General features: G+C 41.8%; 1 protein-coding gene and 1 long non-coding RNA gene across 3 annotated transcripts in view; one reads left to right on the top strand and one right to left on the bottom strand.

Annotated features, from left to right (window-relative positions):
• Nucleotides 1–6,600, bottom strand: part of fgfr2 (fibroblast growth factor receptor 2) — a 154,984-nt gene extending 148,384 nt beyond the window's left edge. The window contains exon 1 of the mRNA XM_080205737.1: nucleotides 6,463–6,600. The gene's annotated coding sequence lies outside the window, so the exon portion shown is untranslated. The remainder of the gene's footprint in view (nucleotides 1–6,462) is intronic.
• Nucleotides 6,601–9,648: 3,048 nt separating this feature from the next.
• Nucleotides 9,649–15,995, top strand: LOC145354420 (uncharacterized). Of its 2 annotated transcripts, none has more exons than XR_013888852.1 (3): nucleotides 9,649–9,723; nucleotides 14,341–14,395; nucleotides 15,297–15,995. It is a non-coding gene; the product is annotated as an uncharacterized LOC145354420 (long non-coding RNA). The 2 variants fall into 2 exon arrangements; XR_013888853.1 differs by lacking the exon at nucleotides 15,297–15,995 and adding an exon at nucleotides 14,866–14,941.
• Nucleotides 15,996–20,970: the final 4,975 nt, after the last annotated feature.

Here is a 20,970-nt window from a genome sequence, read left to right as displayed (position 1 = left end):
GCTGAGATGGCATCAGGCCTCATCACCATGGAAGCAGTTGCTGAGGAGAGACCAAGGTCCCGTCACCCTGGCAATGGATGAGAGGGGACCAAGCCCTGTTACCATGTATAAAGATGCTTTCACCAGTCTCAGGAAAACGCAACTTGTTTATGTACAGGTTAAAACTATACAAAGGCTTTCACCCTCGTGGCTGCAATCAGTACCCAAGATGATTCTGAGTAAAGCAGGCTGCACTTACTAGGGCAATTCCCAACCCAGCTCCAAGATTGGTTCACTGGGTCATGTAACCCTTACTCTGCAGATTGGGATCAATCAGCACATCCCTCCCCTTCAAAGTCATTTTATACAAATACCAATCCCCAATTTACAGTCCAGATAATTAAACATTTTAGTACATGACTTTAGTCAATTAAGTCTTTCAGCAGGACTCAGAATCTTTATGGAGCGACATTAATCCTGTGGAAGTGCCCCAGACAGGAGTTATGTCCGCTGAAACCACAATGAAAGGTGCCTTTTCAGGCACAGGAAGTTCAGTTCTGTTTCCATGGTAACATCGATTATGCTTACCACAGAATAACCAGGGACTTCAGTGCTAAAACAGTCGGCAACATTTCCTCATGGCATAACCAGCTACTGGGGCATCTCTTTTTCTCAAAATGGTCTGTTTTCAGAAGATCCTTCTTTCTATAGCTGCTTGATAAGACAGGGGTCTAGTTTTAGAGACCCAACTCAACCCACTACTAAAATTCCTCACATACATGGTGTCATCCATTTGTTGACTGACATGAATCATGACTTGCCTTCTGACTGCTATGGCTGGCCTCTATGCCCCCCCAAGATAATTTGGAAACATGAGGCTCAGTTTTGTTCGGAGACAACGGTTCATTAACAACTCTGTTGGTGGGACTCCCGTTGTTGCTTGTGGAGTGGTCCAGTAGCCAAGAAGGAAGTGAGAGATTCTGGTCCCCAGGTTCCTCCTGACTGCTTCTTTGGAAGGCGGAAAGGTACAGTTCTAATGTGCTTTATAGCATTGAGTATGGTGAAATTTTGAAACTCAGCAGTTGGGAATCCAGTTCCACTGTTAGACGCTATGACTTCAGGTGGGTGGAAAAATATTGGCATAATCTTCCAATGGTAGCATACGATGTAGGAGAGACTTCAATTCAGAAACATCCATTCACTTAAGAGTGTGCTTAATGAGCAGAAACATTGCACCCACTAATGAACTACCAATGTGGACTCATACCCATTGCTGGCCAGGCCATTCCCAAGGATGCAGTAGAGCTGCAGCTGGCACCCTTTGTTGTAATTGGCACTGTTCACAGCACTTGCCCAGGCTCTTGATCTCAGCATCAATGCCAGGATACCAATGTTTGGTAAGCATCTTTATCTTTGAGATGCCGGGATGAGCACTGTGTAATTCCATTACAGGTGGCTCTCTGCCTGGTACAGGGACAACTACTCTTGCTCCCCAGAATAGATGACACCCTAGTAACTCAAATTACCTTGCAGGTAACAAATGGTTTCATTTCTTCAGAAACTTGCTCATAGAGGTTGGGCCAAAGTATCTTGTGTCTCACTCTGGGCAGAAGAGGATACTGACTGGTCTAGTACTGAATTTGCTTTGCCAAGACTGGCAACGTGTGCAAAAAAATTCAATGTTGTGCCAACTTTCTCTGATACTGGAGCAATGGCAACACCTTCTTGTAAAGGTAGGCAGCTAAGTGCATCCATATTCACCATGGGTATTCCAGGTTGGTGCTTGAATATATATTTATAGATGCCCAATGTTGAATTCTTGCTAATGTGATTGGTAAAATAGCCCTGTCTTCTTTAAAAAGGTCCAAGTGTGGCTTGTGGATAGAAAGGATGGTAAAGTGCCTACCATATAAAGTACAGAATAATCCTTCTTTCTCAAATTTGAGAGTAGCCCTTTTCTGCTTGTGAGAGGGTTCTTGAGACATAGCCTAATAACCTTTCAGATCTATAGTCCACCTCATGGAATGACACCACACCCACTCCATATAGAGAGGCATCACAAATCAACACCAGTTGCCTAGATGGGTCAAAATGCAGAACCATTGAATCCCTACAGGTACTGACAAGTTCGAAGAATGCAGCAATTGTTTTACTCTGATGAAAGCTTCTTTCTGGGGAGTCTTCCAAGATCAATGCTGGTGTTTCTTTAGCAGAATGTGCAGGGGCCAATGATATTGGTAAGTTTGATTTAAAAAAAAACACCCATAATAATTTATCATTCCAAAAAATGACTTGAGCTCAGGTGTGTTTTTGGGGGCCAGTGCCATGGGGTGTAATCCCTGTGCATCTACACATTACCCCAGAGGCTTGAAAAGTATATTTCTCCTGCTGGAAGCAAACTCCAGCCTCTTGAAATCTCTTCAGCACCTCCTCTAAGTTTGGAAGCTGAGTAGCTAGCATCAATCCAATTATGAGAACATGATCAAAGTATACCACTCTGCAGCAGACTCTCCATTGTCCTCTGGAACTTTGCACGCATTGAAGACATACCAAAAGGCAGACGTGTATATTGGAACAACCTGTTGTGTGTGTTTATCATGACATAATCTCAGGAAAAGCTGTCTAACTCGAGTTGATATGAAATCATAGAACCCCTACAGCATAGAAAGAGGCCATCGAGTCTGCACCAACAATCCCACCTAGGCCCTATCCCCATAACCCCACATATTTACCCCACGAATCTACACATCCCAGGACACTTAGGGGCAATTCAGCACGGCCAATGCACCTGACCTGCACATCTTTGGAATCTGGGAGGAAACTGGAGCACCTGGAGGAAACCCATGCAGACATGGGGAGAACATGCAAACAGTGACCCAAGCCGGGAATGGAACCCAGGTCCCTGGCACTGTGAGGCAACAGTGCTAACAACTGTACCACCATTCTCCACCGCCCCCCCACCCCCACAAGGCGTGATTAATATCCAGCTTTGTAAAAGATTGACCTCCAACCAGCTTTGCATACAGGTCTTCAATCTTCAGGATTGCATAGTGATCCAATTTAGTAGCCTGATTAACTGTTAACCATAAGTGTGGACAAGCTTGTCCGATTTCAATACGGGAACTATGGGTGTTGCCCATTCCGAGAACTGAACTGGCTGGATAATGCCCAGTTCTTCCAATTGCTTTAATTCAGTATCTACTTTCTCTATAAAGTATATGGTATTGATTCTTGCCCTAAAAAAAAAGAGATTGTCTTTGCGTCCACATACATGTTTGCTTGCGGGCCTTTCTGCCTAATTCATCCTTGAAGAAGCACTCATATTTCATCAGTTCAAACGGTCCTCCTTCCTGCACTTGGAAAATCTTGGCCCAATTTAATTTGATTCCCTTAAACCAATTGTGGCAGAGAAGGCTTGGTCCTTTGCATGTCGTTATGATCATAGAGTTGGGCAGACTGTCGTCCATACTTACAGGTGCCATGGCAGCGTTTACTATTTTTGTTGCTTCTCCGGCACAAGTTAACTTGGCCGCAGCACTCTTCAAATTCAATGATTGAGCTCTTTCTCTCAAGTACCAATACGTATACTTACCTATCACAGTAGCTGATGTCCCGTACCAACCTCCAGCTCAAGAGGTTTCCCATTTACCTGGAGCATTACAATAATAGGATATCTTGCCCACTTTTGTATTAAAAGTGAGTGAATATTTAAAACGTTGTTGCTAGACTGTTCCACATTGTTACTGGTAATGCATTACTTACTTGTCTACTCAGTAGACATGATTTGGCTCTGTACCTATTCCTTAAGTGACCTTTCTTGATAAAAAAAATACACAGCCTCCTTATATTTGCAGAATTCAGGGGAATGGTTATTTCCACATCAGTAAAATTCATCTTCACAATTTGATGATTGATTGCCTCTTCTAAATTTTCTGTCTTACTTGTGGTTCAACTGGCTGCCCGCCCCATGGATACTTATCTGGTTTTGCCACCACTGTTGACAGCGGGCTCCTGCCCTAACAGGTGAACAGCGCCATTTTGTACACTCTGTAACTGATGTGCGCCTTTTCCAGCGCTTTCCATTGCTATCTCCATTGTTTGCTTAGGATTTATATCAACCACTATTAAATCTGTTTAATTGCCCTGTTATTCATCCTGCAGAATAATCTGTCCTGTAACACATCACCTAAAGTGGCTCCAAATTCGCAAAACTTTGATATCTGTTTCAATATAGTTAAAAAAGTTGCAATCATTTCCACTTGAATTGAATTTGAATATCTGGAGTATAACTGATGGGTTAGGCTGAAAATGTGACTTCATCAATTCCATGAGCTCACTGAATGATTTAAAGTCAGAGGCACGTAGGGCTTTGAGACTGCAAATTAGATTATAAATTTGGGTTCCACGTGCAGTCAGGAGAATTACCTTGCACTTCATCTTCTTCTCTATTTCATTTGAAATAATACCCAAGGTACCCTATGCATTGTGTCCAATCCTCTACAGAGGAGTCAAACAGATCTATCCATCCAAAAATGGGTACCTCAATAAGTATTTTTTTCTTTAGTTCAATGTAAACTGGATGCTCACAATCTAAGAATTGTTCTTTTTAATCCTCATTGCTAAAAGATGCTCATTCACCAGTTTAGAGAACACAGAACTTGTTTATTTACAGGTTACCATACTTACTTATCTCTAGGAGGTTTACATAACCACTGCAATGAAGTTACTGCGGAAATTCCCTAGTTGCCACATTCCGGCACCTGTTCGGGTACACTGGGGAAGAATTTTAGCATGGCCAATGCACCAAACAGCATGTCTTTTGGACTGTGGAGGGAAACCCGAGCATCCAGAAGAAACCCACATAGACATGGGGAAAACATGCTGACTCCACACAGACCATGGCAACAGCTGAGAGGACACCAAGCCCCAAAACGACAACAGCTGAACAGGCACTAGGTCCCATTACCATGACAACAGCTGAGGGGGCACTGGGCCCCATTACCATGACAACCGATAGGGCCCCCCCCCCGGGCCCCGTTACCATGACAACCAATAGGGCACCGGGCCCTGTTACCATGACAGTAACAGCCGCTCGGGCTCCCTCCCGGGGAGGGGGGGCTGAAGGAGGGCAGAGGGGCTTTCTACCTGGAAATAATCAGAGCAACATTTACACCACCTTCCTTCAACTGGGCAGGGAGCTGAGTCCCAGAGAATTCACCCGGAAATCTCAACCCCACAAATCAGAAACGCCTTGCTGGTAATTATTTTTTTAAAAAATTAATAACTACAACCCACCGAGTGCTTTGTTATAAAAAGGGGAGTGTGGTTTGCAGAAATGGATGCTGTAAATAGAGCTGGAGGAGTGAGGTATTAAATGGCACAAAGCGCTGGAGGAGAGAAAGGCAGGAGTTTCGATGCGGTTTGGTATAATTTAATACCCGTCTGGCAGGTTTCTTCTTTCTTAAAAAAAAGGGAATAATTTCCTCATGTTTGCCATTTAATCGGACAGGTATTTGGCCGGAGGAATGGGGAACGGCGCTGACACACAACCGAGAATGGGAGACCATTCGGCCCATCCTGCGGCTTCTAGCCCCCAGGCGGAGCCTGGTATTTTTCTGACAAACGCCAAAATAATAAAAATAAAATCACTTTTTTAAAGAAGTGGCCCTCCTCTGAGAACCTGGGGACCGGACTCTCTCCTTTCAAAGCGATCCCCCACCCTCACCCATGAAGATGTTCATGAATAATCTCTCTTTATCCATCAGGACCGAGGGTTTACTGAACATCTCGCCGCCTGCTTGCTCAAACTGCAAAGTCTGCTTCGTATCCAAACCTTCATTTGGTAAATAAACACTGGGAAAACTTCCCTCTCCTCTCCAATCCCATCTTACTCCAAAATTCTTACATAACAGACAGGGTAGAATTTTGTTGTTGCATTAATTTTTGTTTGGTTAGCTGTATGCAACAGTGTGACTCGGTAAAGTTTATTTATTAGCATCACCAGTCGGCTGGCCGCTGATTGAGACAGAAAGTTTGTCAGTGCGATGGTACCTGCTGCAGCTTTGATTTTATTCCGCAGTGAGTGAAGTTTCACTTCTCCCCCCCCCTCCCCCTCCCCCTTTGGGAGGCTGCTTCATTCATTTGACTCCAGATTCACCCACTCCAGCAGTCAGTCAGATTGCACGGTAAGAGTTCACAGGAAACAACATTTAAACCTGCCTCTCGATCGCTTCACAACACCAAACACCCCCCGGGGGGGCAAATGAAAGGTGACCGAGTCGCCATCTTCCGCTGCCTTTCCCACATAATAAATCCGCGCTGGCAACAACCTCCCACCCTTTTATTTAAAATCAAACAACATGCCCTCTTCCCAGCAACTTTTTAATCCTCTGACATTTGATCAAGTTCGTCCCGTTCTCCTCCCCACCCCTCCGGCTGCTCAGGAGGAGCCTGCAATTTGGCTGAAGGCTGCTTCGCACTCACCCCGGCTGCAGAGAGAGGTTTTTTAACGCTGACAAGCCTCTCTCTTGGCTGCCCTGAGCGGATTCCGAAACTTTCAGCTTCCAGCTTGCTGCTTTCTTGCCATTTCTGAGCGAATTCCAGGGGGCTCCTCTCTCACGTGATCCCACCCTGTAACTCCGAGGCAGCAAACCGCTTTCCACAGGCGCTGGGAGTGAGTTACCAGCCCTTAAAGTTACCAGCTCCTCTTCACCGTTTCCTCTTAAAGTTACCAGCTCCTCTTCACCGTTTCCTCTTAAAGTTACCAGCTCCTCTTCACCGTCCCCTCTTAAAGTTACCGGCTCCTCTTCACCGTCCCCTCTTAAAGTTACCGGCTCCTCTTCACTGTCTCCTCTTAAAGTTACCGGCTCCCCTTCACCGTCCCCTCTTAAAGTTACCAGCTCCTCTTCACCATCCCCTCTTAAAGTTATGAGCCCTTAAAGTTACCAGCTCCTCTTCACCGTCCTGTCTTAAAGTTACCGGCTCCTCTTCACCACTTTCTCTTAAAGTTACCAGCTCCTCTTCACTGTCTCCTCTTAAAGTTACCAGCTCCTCTTCACCGTCCCCTCTTAAAGTTACCAGCTCCTCTTCACCATCCCCTCTTAAAGTTATGAGCCCTTAAAGTTACCAGCTCCTCTTCACCGTCCTGTCTTAAAGTTACCGGCTCCTCTTCACCACTTTCTCTTAAAGTTACCAGCTCCTCTTCACCATCCCCTCTTAAAGTTATGAGCCCTTAAAGTTACCAGCTCCTCTTCACCGTCCTGTCTTAAAGTTACCGGCTCCTCTTCACCACTTTCTCTTAAAGTTACCGGCTCCTCTTCACTGTCTCCTCTTAAAGTTACCAGCTCCTCTTCACCGTCTCCTTTTAAAGTTACCAGCTCCTCTTCACCATCCTCTCTTAAAGTTACCAGCCCTTAAAGTTACCAGCTCCTCTTCACCGTCTCCTTTTAAAGTTCCCAGCTCCTCTTCACAGTCCCCTCTTAACCGTCTCCACTTAAAGTTACCGGCTCCTCTTCACCATCCCCTCTTAAAGTTACCAGCCCTTAAAGTTACCAGCCCCTCTTCACCATTTCCTCTTAAAGTTACCAGCTCCTCTTCACCGTTTCCTCTTAAAGTGACTGGCTCCTCTTCACCGTTTCCTCTTAAAGTGACTGGCTCCTCTTCACCATCCCCTCTTAAAGTTACCAGCTCCTCTTAAAGTTACCAGCTCCTCTTCACCATCCCCTCTTAAAGCTACCGGCTCCTCTTCACCGTCTCCTCTTAAAGTTACCGGCTATCCCCTCTTAAAGTTACCAGCTCCTCTTCACCATTTCCTCTTAACGTTACCAGCTCCTCTTCACCAGCTCCTCTTAAAGTTACCAGCTCCTCTTCACCATCCCCTCTTAAAGTTACCGGCTCCTCTTCATTGTCTCCTCTTAAAGTTACCGGCTCCTCTTCACCATTTCCTCTTAAAGTTACCGGCTCCTCTTCACCGTTTCCTCTTAATGTTACCAGCTCCTCTTAAAGTTACCAGCTCCTCTTCACCATTTCCTCTTAAAGTTACCAGCTCTTCTTCACCGTCCCCTCTTACAGTTACCAGCTCCTCTTCACTGTCTCCTCTTTAAGTTACCGGCTCCTCTTCACCGTCCCCTTTTAAGGTTACCAGCTCCTCTTCACCGTCCCCTCTTACCAGTTCCTCTTTACCAGCTCATTTTAAATAAAGTTACCAGCTTTTAAAGTTAAAGAACTTTCTGAATGGGGAGCTGATGCTTTTAAGACACTCATTTATTCATCACTTTTCTCTGCTTATTCGCTCTCTGTGTTCCTTTCATATCCTTTTTTATTATGAGTTTTACATTTTGCTGAGGGGAGGGTGATATCTGACAGGCAATTTGATTTTGGAACTGTGTATCTGAGAAATCTGTTGATGAGATTGGACCAGGTTAATTGGTGTGTAGATTTTTTTCCCCATCGTCTTCCCTTGCTTGGTAAACACAGTCAGAAATAATTTACACCAGCGAGGCCATTGAAAGCCCAGCTCTGACGAAGGATCAACCAGATGCATGGAATATAATCTCGCTTCTCTCTTCACAGATGCTGTCAGATCTGTTGAGATTTTCCAGCATTTTCTGTTTCAGATTCCAGCATCTGCAATAATTTGCATATTGAAAATGTTGGAGATCCAGTCAGTGCTTTAATAAATTGATGTCCTATATTTTTACTAATTTAGTTATCTGCTGAGTGACAGTGAAATGCTATTCAATGAACAAATCTTAAATGCATTTTCTCTCATCTGGATTAATATGTTATAATAATCACGTATTTCCTCATCTTTTTCAGCATCTTGTAAACTAGCATCTCCACTGTATCAGGACAGCTAATTGTTAGAAAATTTTGACTACTGATACTGCTTCCCCTACACTAACTCCAACATTTTCATTACCCCACTCGCTCGGAACTAGCAGTGCTACCACTGAGCCACAGCTAACACTAAAATTTTTTTTAAAGGCTAAAATTCAGTAAACTCTGAAATAGCATTAAAAATAGAAGGCTTTTGAACAATTAAGATTAGTGATGACAAGACTTTTCCCAATTAAGATTGAAGCCAGAGAATAATGAAGGGCTGCATGGCCTTTTGAGGGATTCCAATCAAGTGGACTGCTTTGTGCTAGAGGTTGTTGAGCGTGGTGCTGCATTAACCTTAATCCGGGCAACTGGAGGGTATTCCATCATACTCCTGACTTGTGTCGACTAGATGGTAGACAAGCTTTGGGGAGTCAGAAGATGAGTTATGTGCATCAGAGTTCCAATCTCTGACTTTTCTCATAGCCACATTATTTATATGGCTGGTCCAGTATCTGAGGAATTGCGAATGGTGCTGAACATTGTGCAATCATCAGCAAACATCCCCATTTATGAGTTTATGATGGACAGAAAGTCACTGATGAAGCAGCCGAAGATGGTTGGGCTTAGGACACTACCTGAGGACTGAGATGATTGACTGCCAAAGACCACAATTATCTTCCTCCACATAGGTATGACTCCAAGTAGTGAACAATTCCACCCCCGCCCCCCCCACCCCGACTTCCACTGACATCAATTTTACCAGGGCTCCTAACTGCCACCACTCTGCCTTGATTTCACTCTCACCTCCCTTCTTGAGTTCAGCTCTTTTGTCCATATTTGAACCTAGGCTGAAATGAGGTCAAGAACCCAAGTGTCCCTGATGGAACCCAGACTGAGCATCAGTGAACCAGTTATTGCTGCGTAAGTGCTACTTGATAGCACTGTCAACGACACCTATTGTTTTGCTGATAATTGAAAGAAGGCTGATGCGGTGGCAATTGGTTGGGTTGGATTTATTTTGTCTTTTGTGGATAGAGCATATCTGGGTAATTTTCCACATTTTTGGGTAGTTGCCAGTGTTTGCAGCTGTATTGAAATGGCTAGGATACAGGCACATCTTGTTCTAGAGCAGACGTGTACAATACAATTAAAAGTAAAGTCGCCATAGTTCCAGATGACCATAGGCTGCTCTCTTCTCTCGGGAAAGCTGATCGGTGACGATTTAACCTGAGGATCACCACACCTCAGACAACAGGCAAGGTTGAGAAGGAACAGCCTTTATGAATAACTTCCCAGTATGGGAATTGAACCCACACTGTTGCTGTCATTCCACAACAGTAACTAGCTGTCCAGCCAACTGAGCAAAACTGATCCCACAGTACTATTACCATTGTCAGGGTTCACAACTTTTACTGTTTTTATCTCCAAATGACATATTCCATCAACTGCACCATCTAGTAATAAAAAAAGAAAATGCTGGAAAAACTCAGCAGGTCTGGCATCTTCTGTGGAGAGAGAAACAGAGTTAACATTACAAATGACCATTCTTGAGCTAAAGTGAGGATGAAATGTGATTGATTGTATACTACCATTTCAACTCGCCATCTTGCTCTTGTGTCCTCTTGTCCATCCTTGGCCTGCTACTATGCTCCAGTGAATCCCAACCCAAGCCAGAGCAACAGAACCTCAGCTTCTGATTAGGCACCTCACAGCCTTCTGAACTCAACAGTGAGTTCAACAACTTCAGACCGTGGTCTTTCTCTTCTATCTTAACCCTTTTTAAAATCCAAAAACATGATTTTGTCCCAACACAGTCACCCTCTTCTTATCCGTTCATTGGTTCTTAAGCTTTGCTTTCACTGAGCACTGACTTTTGTTCTCTATTAACACATCCTACTATCTTGGAATACTCTCAGCATCTTCCATTGTCTTTCCCACTGCTATGAACATTTTCTCTGTCTTGTGTTCTATACATCTTTGTTGCAAGCTTTCCCAGCTCCTACTATCACTGGCCTTCTACTTGCTCCACCTCTTCTTATACAGTATATAATCCGTGGTGGCACAGTGGTTACCACTGCTGCCTCACAGCGCCAGGTTCAATTCCTGGCTTGGGTCACTGCCTGAGTGGAGTCTGCACGGGCGTCCTCTGGGTGCTTATGTTTCCTCTGGCAGCCCAAAAGACATGCTGGTTAGGTGCACGGCCTCAATGTACCTGAGCAGGTGCCAGAGTGTAGTGACTAGGGAATTTTCACTTCAATTTTAACTTCATTGCAGTGTTAATGTAAGCCTAATTATGACACTAATAAATAAATAGCCCATCATATTTCTCCCTGTCTTTGATCGGAACTCTACCACCTCACCTGTCACAGAATCGAAGCAGGCAAGGGTCCGACAACAGAAATCTCCATTGACCTCAGAAGGGAATTTCCGATCTCACCCAAGCGAGGTCACAAAATCCCGCCCACAAACTAGTGCAACGTGGACATGAAATGTTAACTGTTCCCCTCTCCACAAGAAAATGCTGGAAAAACTGAGCACGTCTGACATCTTCTGTGAAGAGAGAAACAGTTAACATTACAAATGACTATTCTTGAGCTAAAGTGAGGGATAAACATGTGCTCAACAGTACTTGATTAGGAGAGGAGGTTAGCTGGAGCATTGCTCCAAAATGGCAGCACTGGTGTCATTTCAGTATTCTAAGTTGATTGGTTTCATTATCTGTCTACCCTACAGACTTCTGGCAGCTATTGCACTCATGCTAATGCCCTCACCAAAGTAGCATCCAGTACAACTCAAAACAGAATTGTGTGTGTGCACATACAGGACCTTACTTTGGATCACTATGGTCATAAATAACACCCAAAAATAGGCACTGTGCCCCTAAATCTTCTTACACAAGTTATTTTGCTTCTTTAATTCTAAATTTTCTCTTTTCAGATGATTATCTTATGGTCTTATGTTCTTATAAAAGTACATTTTACACCAAAGTCTTTGTCCAAATTTGCACAGCCAGAGATTTTATTGCATTTGAACTGTTTTGATAACAGACCTAATGAAATTATAGTTGAGACATCTGCATGAGACATAGTTGTCTCCCGTGCTGGGGACGTTAGTGCTTGTATTGAATTTTCCAAATGCTGCAACTAGTGAATGACAAAGTTAATCCAGCATAGTTAATAATTGGCAATGCAGCCTTCAATCGTGCCTTCAAGCTACATCTTATGTCCCAACATGTCTGAAATCTCTGCTTCTCTGGAGGCCTTAGGTGACAGGAAGCTTATGGGGCTGATTTATGGGAAACGCTTGAACTGCAACAAGCTGAGCAATTTCATATCTGCATGTTTATCTGTTCTTTTTTCCAGTTCCTTTGTTTACCCATAAATTGTCCCAAAGACTATGAATATTTAGTTCTAACTTTCATAATGTTATAACAATCTCATAATTAATAATCTACTTTTGGGGAAGGAAGAAAGATTTACAGAAATGATCACAATCATTACAATCTTATTTCACTGGGTAAACTTCAAAGTATTATGTCAATAGTTAACTAGCTGTTTATCTGTATCAGTATGTACAGTTTACCCATCGGCACACAAAGACCATTCTTATAGCCAGTGAAGTTAATGAGGTGGAAATGTGGACTAACAGATTAAAAATATATTTTCCTTTCTTGGCATGGTATCTTAAAGTATTTCCCTTTCTGATAAATGTACTCGTATTACGCAAAATATAGAATCATAAAATGGCTATAGCACAAGGGTGCAGATTGGTTAGCTCAGTTAGCCAGTTGACTAGTCTTTGGTGCAGAGTGATGTTAATTACGCAGGTTTAATTTCCGTATTAGCTGTTATAATTCATACAGACTTGCCTAACACTTGATATGGAGCAGTGCCTCTCAAGTTATATACTTCTCTCTGTGAGATGCCTATGGTCCCTTCCCTGGTCTATGGCCAATTACCTTACAGCACAAAAGGTCCAGTATGTCTCTGTTGGCTCGTTGCAAGAGCAACTCACCTAGTCCTGTTCCCATGCCTTTTTCTTATAGCACTGCAATTTTTTTCTCTTTTCAGACGATTATCTTTTGAAAGCCACAATTGAGTCTGTTTCCATCTCTGTCTCAGGCAGTAAATTTCAAATCTTGCCCATCTGCCATATAAAAAGTTTTTCTTGATGTCACCATTGTTTCTTGTACCAATCACCTTAACTCAATATTCTCTGGTTCTTGATCCTTCTGCCAATGGAATCAGTTTTTCCCAACCTACTCTATCCAGACCTTTCATGATTTTGAACACCTCTACCAAATCTCCTCTCAAACTTCACTTCTCCAAGGAGAACAGCCTCAACCTCTCCCATGTATCCATGTAACTTAAGTTTCTCATCCCTGGAACCATTCTCATAAATCTTTTCCGTATCCTTCCTAGTGCCTTCACACCTTCCCTTAAGTGTGGTGCCCAAAACTGTACACAATACTCAAGCTGAGGCCAAATCAGTATTTTTTTTTACAGATTCATCATAATTTCCTGCTTTTGTACTCTATGCCCTATTTACAAGCTCAGGATCCAATTTGGTTTATTAATCGCGCCCCCCCCCATCCTACTTTTGCCACCTTCAATGATTTGTGCATATATAGCCTCAGGCCCTTCTGCTTCTGCATCCCCTTTATTTTATATTGCTTCTCTTATTCCTTCTGACCAAAATACAACTCTTCACACTCCTCTGCTTTAAATTTCATCTGCCACTAATCTGCCCAATCCACCAGCCTATGTCCTTTTGAATATCATCTTCACAGTTCACAAAAGTTTTATGTCATCTGCAGATTTTGAAATTGTGCCCTGTACACTCAAGTTTAGATCATTAATATATATCAAGGAAAGCAGGCATCCTAACACTGATTCCTGGGGAACTCCACTTTAAAGCTTCCTGCAAACTGAAAACAACCATTCAACACTACTCTGTTTCCTATCACTCAGCCAATTTTGTACATTCAGTAAAAATTAAACAAGTGTTTTTTGAGAATCTAATACCAACCACTGCATTTTATTCTAGCTTTAACCCTTGGGCCTCCACCCTTGCTTGTAGTTGGTCAGACTAGGAGCTGCATGAAACAGTATAGCTGTTCCTATTTTCCTTGCTCCTGTGGGAATTTAAAAAGTGCAACTATCAAGTGTTCACTGATCAATTCTAATATTGGCATTTGCAAACAATTATTTCTGGTAGTATTACTGCAAAGCTTGTGGAGATTGATATAAAGTTATCTTCTTTTGTTCCCAGTGCTTTTTCAGAAACCTCATGATAATGTTGATATGGGCCTCACAAATTAATTAATATTTCACATTGAAGACTTATTTCCGTAGCAAAGTAGCTTTGAAACGCTTAATGTTCACACTCTGCTACTTGCAATGTTTGACTTGATTCATCTCAACTACTTTGTGCCAGCTAAAAACTAGTGTTTGAACAGCTGCAAATGTTGCAATGCAACCAAGGAAATGGAGTAGCAAAGCAGTTACTGCAAGAGATTTGTTCCTGCTTTCTTTACAGTAGCAGTAAGTCTCAAGTTGATGTGGTTTCCGAATAAGGAAGAGCAGTAGAAGAGGTACGTGATCCATCCATCCCATTCTGCACTATCTTCATGCCATAAATGGGTCTTCATGAGAAAGTGTATTAAAGATGACTCAGAATGAGACATCTGCCTTTAGATAAAACCTTAGCACATCTGTCCAAAACATTACAAAGTGCATCAACTACATTTCATTATTGATTGCAATGATTGTTATTTTATAGGAAAAGTGACAGCTGTTTTGCACGATTAATATCCCACAGAGCAATGAGATGAACAATCCCATTAACTATTTTTATGGTGTTGGCTGAGAAACGTTGGTCAGGATATTGGAAGATAAAGCTTGCTCTTTGAACAGTGCCATGTGATCTTCAACTTCACCTGAATCACTAGGTCATGTGAATAGGCCTTGGTTTAATCTTGTATCTGAAGGACGATACTTTTAGCAATGTCTACTCTCTCCATACTACATTTGAGTAACTGCTCACATTCATCTCCTTTCTCAGGAGGTCCATCTTGCAATCTCAGGAGGTCCATCTTCCAATCTCACAGTGCTCCTGGAGATCTAGCTTCATTTTCAGGTGGTCCACCTTCTTCAATAGCGGGTCTGTGATGTTGAGTATCTTTTCAATATGCGCCGTTCAGGCCATCCCCACCACTGAATAAGGTGTAGAACACTCGAGTGCTTAATTAATGAGATTGGAGTCAGAAGATTTGGCTTATTTCCCCCCCACCCCACCCCACCTCACTCCACTATTCTCAGTAGGAAACAGTCCACCCCACTATGGCACTTACTCTCAAAATGGAAGAATTATTGATAAAAGATGATCAAACTGAAATAGTTGATCTTTTCCCACAGTTACTGTCAAATTTGCTGAACTTTTTTCAGTATTTTCTGCTTTTATTTCTGAACTGTGACATTACTGGTTCTTCCCAGGCAACTTCAGGAGATCTGACTGGTATAAAAGATGATGTCAGTCAAAGCATCAAAGAGGCCACAGATGCTCTCTCTTCTGATACCACAACACCTTCATTCAACTCAGCAGGGATTATTAGAAGAATGTGTGTGGTTCATTTTGTATTTCATTACATTTGGATGATAAGAATGATGATGTGACTGAGTAGTTAACAAAACATGTTGATTCAAAATCCTTCATCTTGTGCAGTACTTACCGGAATATTTTAAGAAAATGTTTCTTAGCCTGACTATATGCTCTGCTAATGCATCTACTCCATGAGTAAAATTGTCGTAACTTAGTTCCTGGGCAAACAGCAGACCCATTAATAGTTTGGGAAACTATTTCTAGCGAGAGCAAGCTTTGCCATGGGCTTGTTTGACCGATCAGAGAGGGCAGGCAGGATGAGGCACTGGATCATTCAAAAGGAAGGATTTCTAATTAAAAGGACCTTGGCGTGAGTTACAATGAGCCGATCATTTTAGTATGAATCATTTATCTTGACTAATAATATTTACTCTCTGGCAGCATGAGAATAAGTTTGTAGAGTTTGGAAGTTCTTTCTCACTGTCTCCTAGCAACCCAAAAAAGTAGGTTCATAGAGTTCAAAGATTTTTTCTCACTGTCTATTTAGCAACCCCTTACCAGGAAAATTGAATTTTCTATTCATTCTACTGTCTGGGAAGCTTGTACTATCTGAAGCCCACACTGATAAGAGAGTTCTTTCTGCTTCACTTACTTGTTTTTCAAGGAATATGGTTCTTCTCATTCAATTGTATCCCATCATGCCCTGGAGTGTCATTAGCCAAGGTGTATGCTTTTAATACAGAATACATGTTTTCAAAAATACATGTTTAAATTCTCTAATAATGATTATGTATATTTCTATGCAAACAGTTCCTTTGTAACTCCAGGTACTTTGTGATTCTTCTATATTATATTCACTCTAAATTAACCTATTCTGATCTATTTAGTCTTTTTAGTCCTATGTATCCTGAACTCCCTCTAACTGGGTACAATGGGATAGAAATTGAACAGAGTTGCACCTGCTTTATTGGGTGTAAAATGGGCATCAATTTTGGTGTACAAAAGGACCACACAGTCAGCACCAGAGTACAAATATCCCCTTATTGGCACCAGAGGTTGCCCAGTTGCATCCCAAATCCAACATTAGAGGTCTGACATATGTAATTGACTGGCATTCGGCTTTTTTAGGCCCCTATACTAAATAGAACCTGTGTCGCTCTGAATTCTTCAAGGTTGCTATGACAAAAACAGTTACCTGCATCCAAAAGTCTGACTTTAAATAAAAGGATTCTATGAAGCCAGGAGGAGCAAGAGTAATTATTTTGACTTCATAACACCCCTGACAGCAAGTGCCAGCCTCCGTCAACCTCTTCCCATTGCTCTGGTACTCACTTGAGAACTGCTGTCAGAAGGCAAGAGCCCTGAAATTGGAATGTTGACAATGGGCAAACCAGCTCTGGAGAGGCAAGTAATTAAAATAAGACCAGAGATCCAAGTTTGGGGCTTCCCAATTGGACATACCATTGGTTATTCAGTCTAAAAGAGGACACAATCATTACTTTTCATGATTTAGTGCCTTTTCTCCTTTTGAGTCCCTTGCATATATTCCTCCTTCAATCACCACCACTTAGGTCCTGATCCAGGAAGGCAGCAGAGTATGGCCCACAGATTTCTTCCAAAATATTGTAATTAATGAACCTCTGTGATCCTCTAACAGGAGGTTCACTTCCAAAGGCATAGTGCCAACCCTTGTAAGTCTTATAAAAGCTCAGAATCACTTGGCCTGTAGAGCAGACTGACAGCACACAGAGAAAGTTCATTTGTAATATTAACCACATTACAACCTTGGGTTGAGTACAGAATGGTGGCTGCTAATCTGGAAGGACAGCCATAATAATATAATACGTAAATTCAAAAACATTCAAGCTCATGTTCAAAGGAACACATTCATGTTGAAACAAACAACTGTTTCCATGGGGATGGAAAATTTACAAAACCTTCTTCAGTTAATTTTGAACACATGCCCCTGAGAAAGAGGTGAACACAAGCCAGTCTACAACAGTGGTTTTAATGTTACATTTTAGGGTTCAAGGAGTCTAATGGCAAAAAAAGAATCAATCCTATGAAATCACAGTTTTAAATTCAATAATGATTCCGTGCCTGCTTCTCCCAATATTCAAAATACAATAACATTTAAAATGTTCTCCGTACGTGATAGAAAAAGGCAGTCGACGGGTTATTTTAAACATTCGTTTTTGAAAAGGGATGCTGAAAGGTGAAAATGCTTCAAGTGACACTGCTGTCAAATACTGTCAAGTAGTGATTTCCATGTGAGCCAGCACAATCAGCATGCTATTTGACCATGAGCCATCACAGACAAAAGAATTTCTGTTTTCATCCAATGTGCATTGACTGCACAACCAATAGGAATCACTGGACAGTTAGCAAGAGTGGAATCCGCGCCCATTACCCTCAGAACGCTAGACACCCAACGGAAGTATTGCTGCATTTATATTTTCTCAGCAAACTGACAGAATAGAGTAGTCAGAGCTGTTTCAAGACAAGTTAGAATAAGATCTTGCTGTTGCATACGAGAATGTCAGGGAAACAAAGGCCAAGCTGCAGCCTGCAAAATTTAAGGGTAAGATCATCTGAAATTATATTTTTAAAAAAATATAAATACTTTAACTTGTGGCTATGCTGTGGTCACCATTGGGTTACAGAATACGCTCTTTTAGGACACAGCATTATGTAATGCAATGCAATGCAATCTATATACTATAATTTTATTATGAAATACAATTCCGCTGCTAAGTTGTAATTTGGACTCTGTTTAAGGGCACAAAACCAATTTCTGTGGATAGGCACAATGTGAGAGGAATTAGTGATTGCTTCCTTGTATTTTGTCCACCTTCTGAACAAATAAATTGTGGCATTTGATGAAAGAGAGAGTTTATTATTTCACTGTAGATTGCACAAATTTGAATTACTTCATGTTAGAGCAAAATATACAGATCCTTCAGATATGCGCAGGAACTATATTAAAAATTGACTGAATCCAAAGAATATGTCCCACCATGTGGCAAGGTTATCTTTATCAATTTGCTGTTTATTACAAATAGCTTTCTAAATGGTCCACAAGTTTGGCTCTTTCCTTGGATAAACCTTTGGCTCGAGTGGTGCTAATCATTTCTGTAAGCAGTATATGTTTCTATTTACAAATGTGATTATACTGCCCAAAACAGTAGTGGCATAAGTCAGAGATGTAACAATTGAATTTCTTGTGAATTGGATGTTTGACTATTTTGCATGTACTCTGATGTACGACTCTCAAACTAACTTGAACGTGGATAAGACACTGGATATTTTAAATTACTATTCATTCACGGAGTGTGAACGTCACTGGCTAGGCCAGCGTTTTTGCCCGTTCTTAATTGCCCATTAGGTGGTGGTGGTGAGCTGCCCTCTTGAACCTCTGCAGTCCATGTGTTGTAAGTGCACCCATATTGTTGTTAGGAATTCCAGATTTTGACCAAGTGACAGCGAAGGAATGGTAATATATTTCCAAGTCAGGTTGGTCTGCGACTTGAAGGGGAACTTGCAGGCGGTGATGTTACTATACATCTGACATCATTGTCCTTCTAACTGGCAGAGGTTGTGGGTTTGGAATGTGCTGTCAAGAGAGCCTTTCTGAGTTGCTCCAGTATGTCTTGAGGATGGTATACACTGCTGCCACTGTGTAATAGAGGTGGAAGGAGTGAATTTTTAAGGTTAGATATGATGCCAATCAAGCAGTCTTTTTTATTCTGGATGCTATTGCATTTACTTGAGTGTTGTTGGAGATGCAGTCATCCAGGCAAGTGGAGAGTATTCCATTACACTCCTGACATGTGCCTTCTAAATGTTGGACAGGCCTTAAAACGTTAGTTTCTGCAGGTTTCCCAGTGTCTGATTGGCTCTTGTGGCCACAGTATTTATATGGCTGTTGTAGTTCATGAGAATTTTAACCACCTTGCATCTCAGCAATTATCTTAATAAAACATTTCGATGATCATACTTTATTTTTAAACCCCAACTATTAAACATGATTCAATTCCAAAACCCTATAGAGATAATAAAAATAAGGTGCCAAATTATAGAAAGAGCACAAGAGTCAAAATACCTGTAAAGACTGAAAAATTATAACGGTGAGCAACAAAATGGCACAAGACATAACTATTTACTAATCACACCTCATATAAAGCGGGTGGTTCAGCGAGTTGCTATGAAATGTGTTCCACATGCAGAATATGGGTTTGTATACATAGTTACTGGCACATCAAATTACCATCTTGGACAGGCAATCAAGTATATACATGGAGTTAAGGATACAGTATTTACTTCCTCATAGGGTAAGGAGAGAAATGTCAACCCAGTTATTCTTCTTTTCAATGCCAAAGTCAATAATGGCATTCTTCCAAAAAGCGTTGTTTGCCTGTCCAGGCAGAAGAATCAGGAATGGCATTGGCAGAATTGAAGACAGAAAAGAACATACTTTGACATATAAAAAGAATAAAGAGAAATCTAAGCTTTGAATAATGGTATTATCCTAGTTATGAAAATCAAATCTTATATTAAGTTAGTAAAATTATACTCACGAAGATGTGGATAAGAAGTGGATCCTTGAGATGTTTTGCACACAATACGAATTCTATTTCAGTTGTGCTGTATTTACTTTTGTGATTATGAACATTTTAGTCATCAGTGTATCTGAATTACAAACCTGTTTGTCTGGGTTCACATCAACAGAAGCAAATCCAAGAACATATTGGGATAAATTGCCAAACTAGGCGAACATAACAGAAATAGTTCAAAAATATACCACTGTGATTTAAAAAAAATGAAAAAAGTCATGACTTAAACTTTTACAATGAATTACAACTGTTCAACATCAGTCAGGGCAATCAAAATTTGGGATGGCATTTTGCCTTTGCTGTGAAATCAAAGTACAAGTGGACTAGCTGATCACAACTGGGATGTTGGTGTGGCCAAATTTCCCACTCCTGTTTACTATCCAAAGCTCCTTGATGATCTCTGCTTGAAACTATAATGTGGAAATATTTTGGGGTGTCAGGGAGCACTGAGGGAGGCAGTGGAGGGCGGGGAGGGAATTGGGGTGGGATGGTGTGCGTGGCATGCCTTGCCTGTCACACTCTACTGTTGCCATTTTACCAGTGATTTGCTTTATTATCGTCACGTGTTTGTGGGTGGCACAGTGGTTAACACTGCTGCCTCAAGCGCCAGGGACTCGGGTTCATTTAAGCCTCGGGTGACTGTATGGAGTCTGCACGTTTTCCATGTGTCTGTGTGGGTTTCCTCCTACAGGCCGAAAGATGTGCTGGTGAGGTGCATTGGCCATTCTTCAGGTGTACCTGAACTGGTGTCGGAATGTGGCGACTAAGAGATTTTCACAGTGAATTCATTGAAATGTTAATGTAAGCCTACTTGTGACTAATAAACATTAACTTTGGTATACAGCGAAAAGTTTCTTGCGTGCCATAAAAAGCATACCGTTCATAAAGAAGGAAAGGAGACTATGCAGAATGTAATGTTACAGTTATAGCTAGGGGATAGAGCTAGATCAACTTA

This window comes from Carcharhinus amblyrhynchos, chromosome 17 (assembly GCF_965287045.1).
Source record: "Carcharhinus amblyrhynchos chromosome 17, sCarAmb.v2.hapA, whole genome shotgun sequence".
Lineage (NCBI taxonomy): Eukaryota > Metazoa > Chordata > Chondrichthyes > Carcharhiniformes > Carcharhinidae > Carcharhinus > Carcharhinus amblyrhynchos.
Note: the sequence above shows the minus strand (reverse complement) of the source record. Positions and strands in the feature narration are given on the sequence as shown.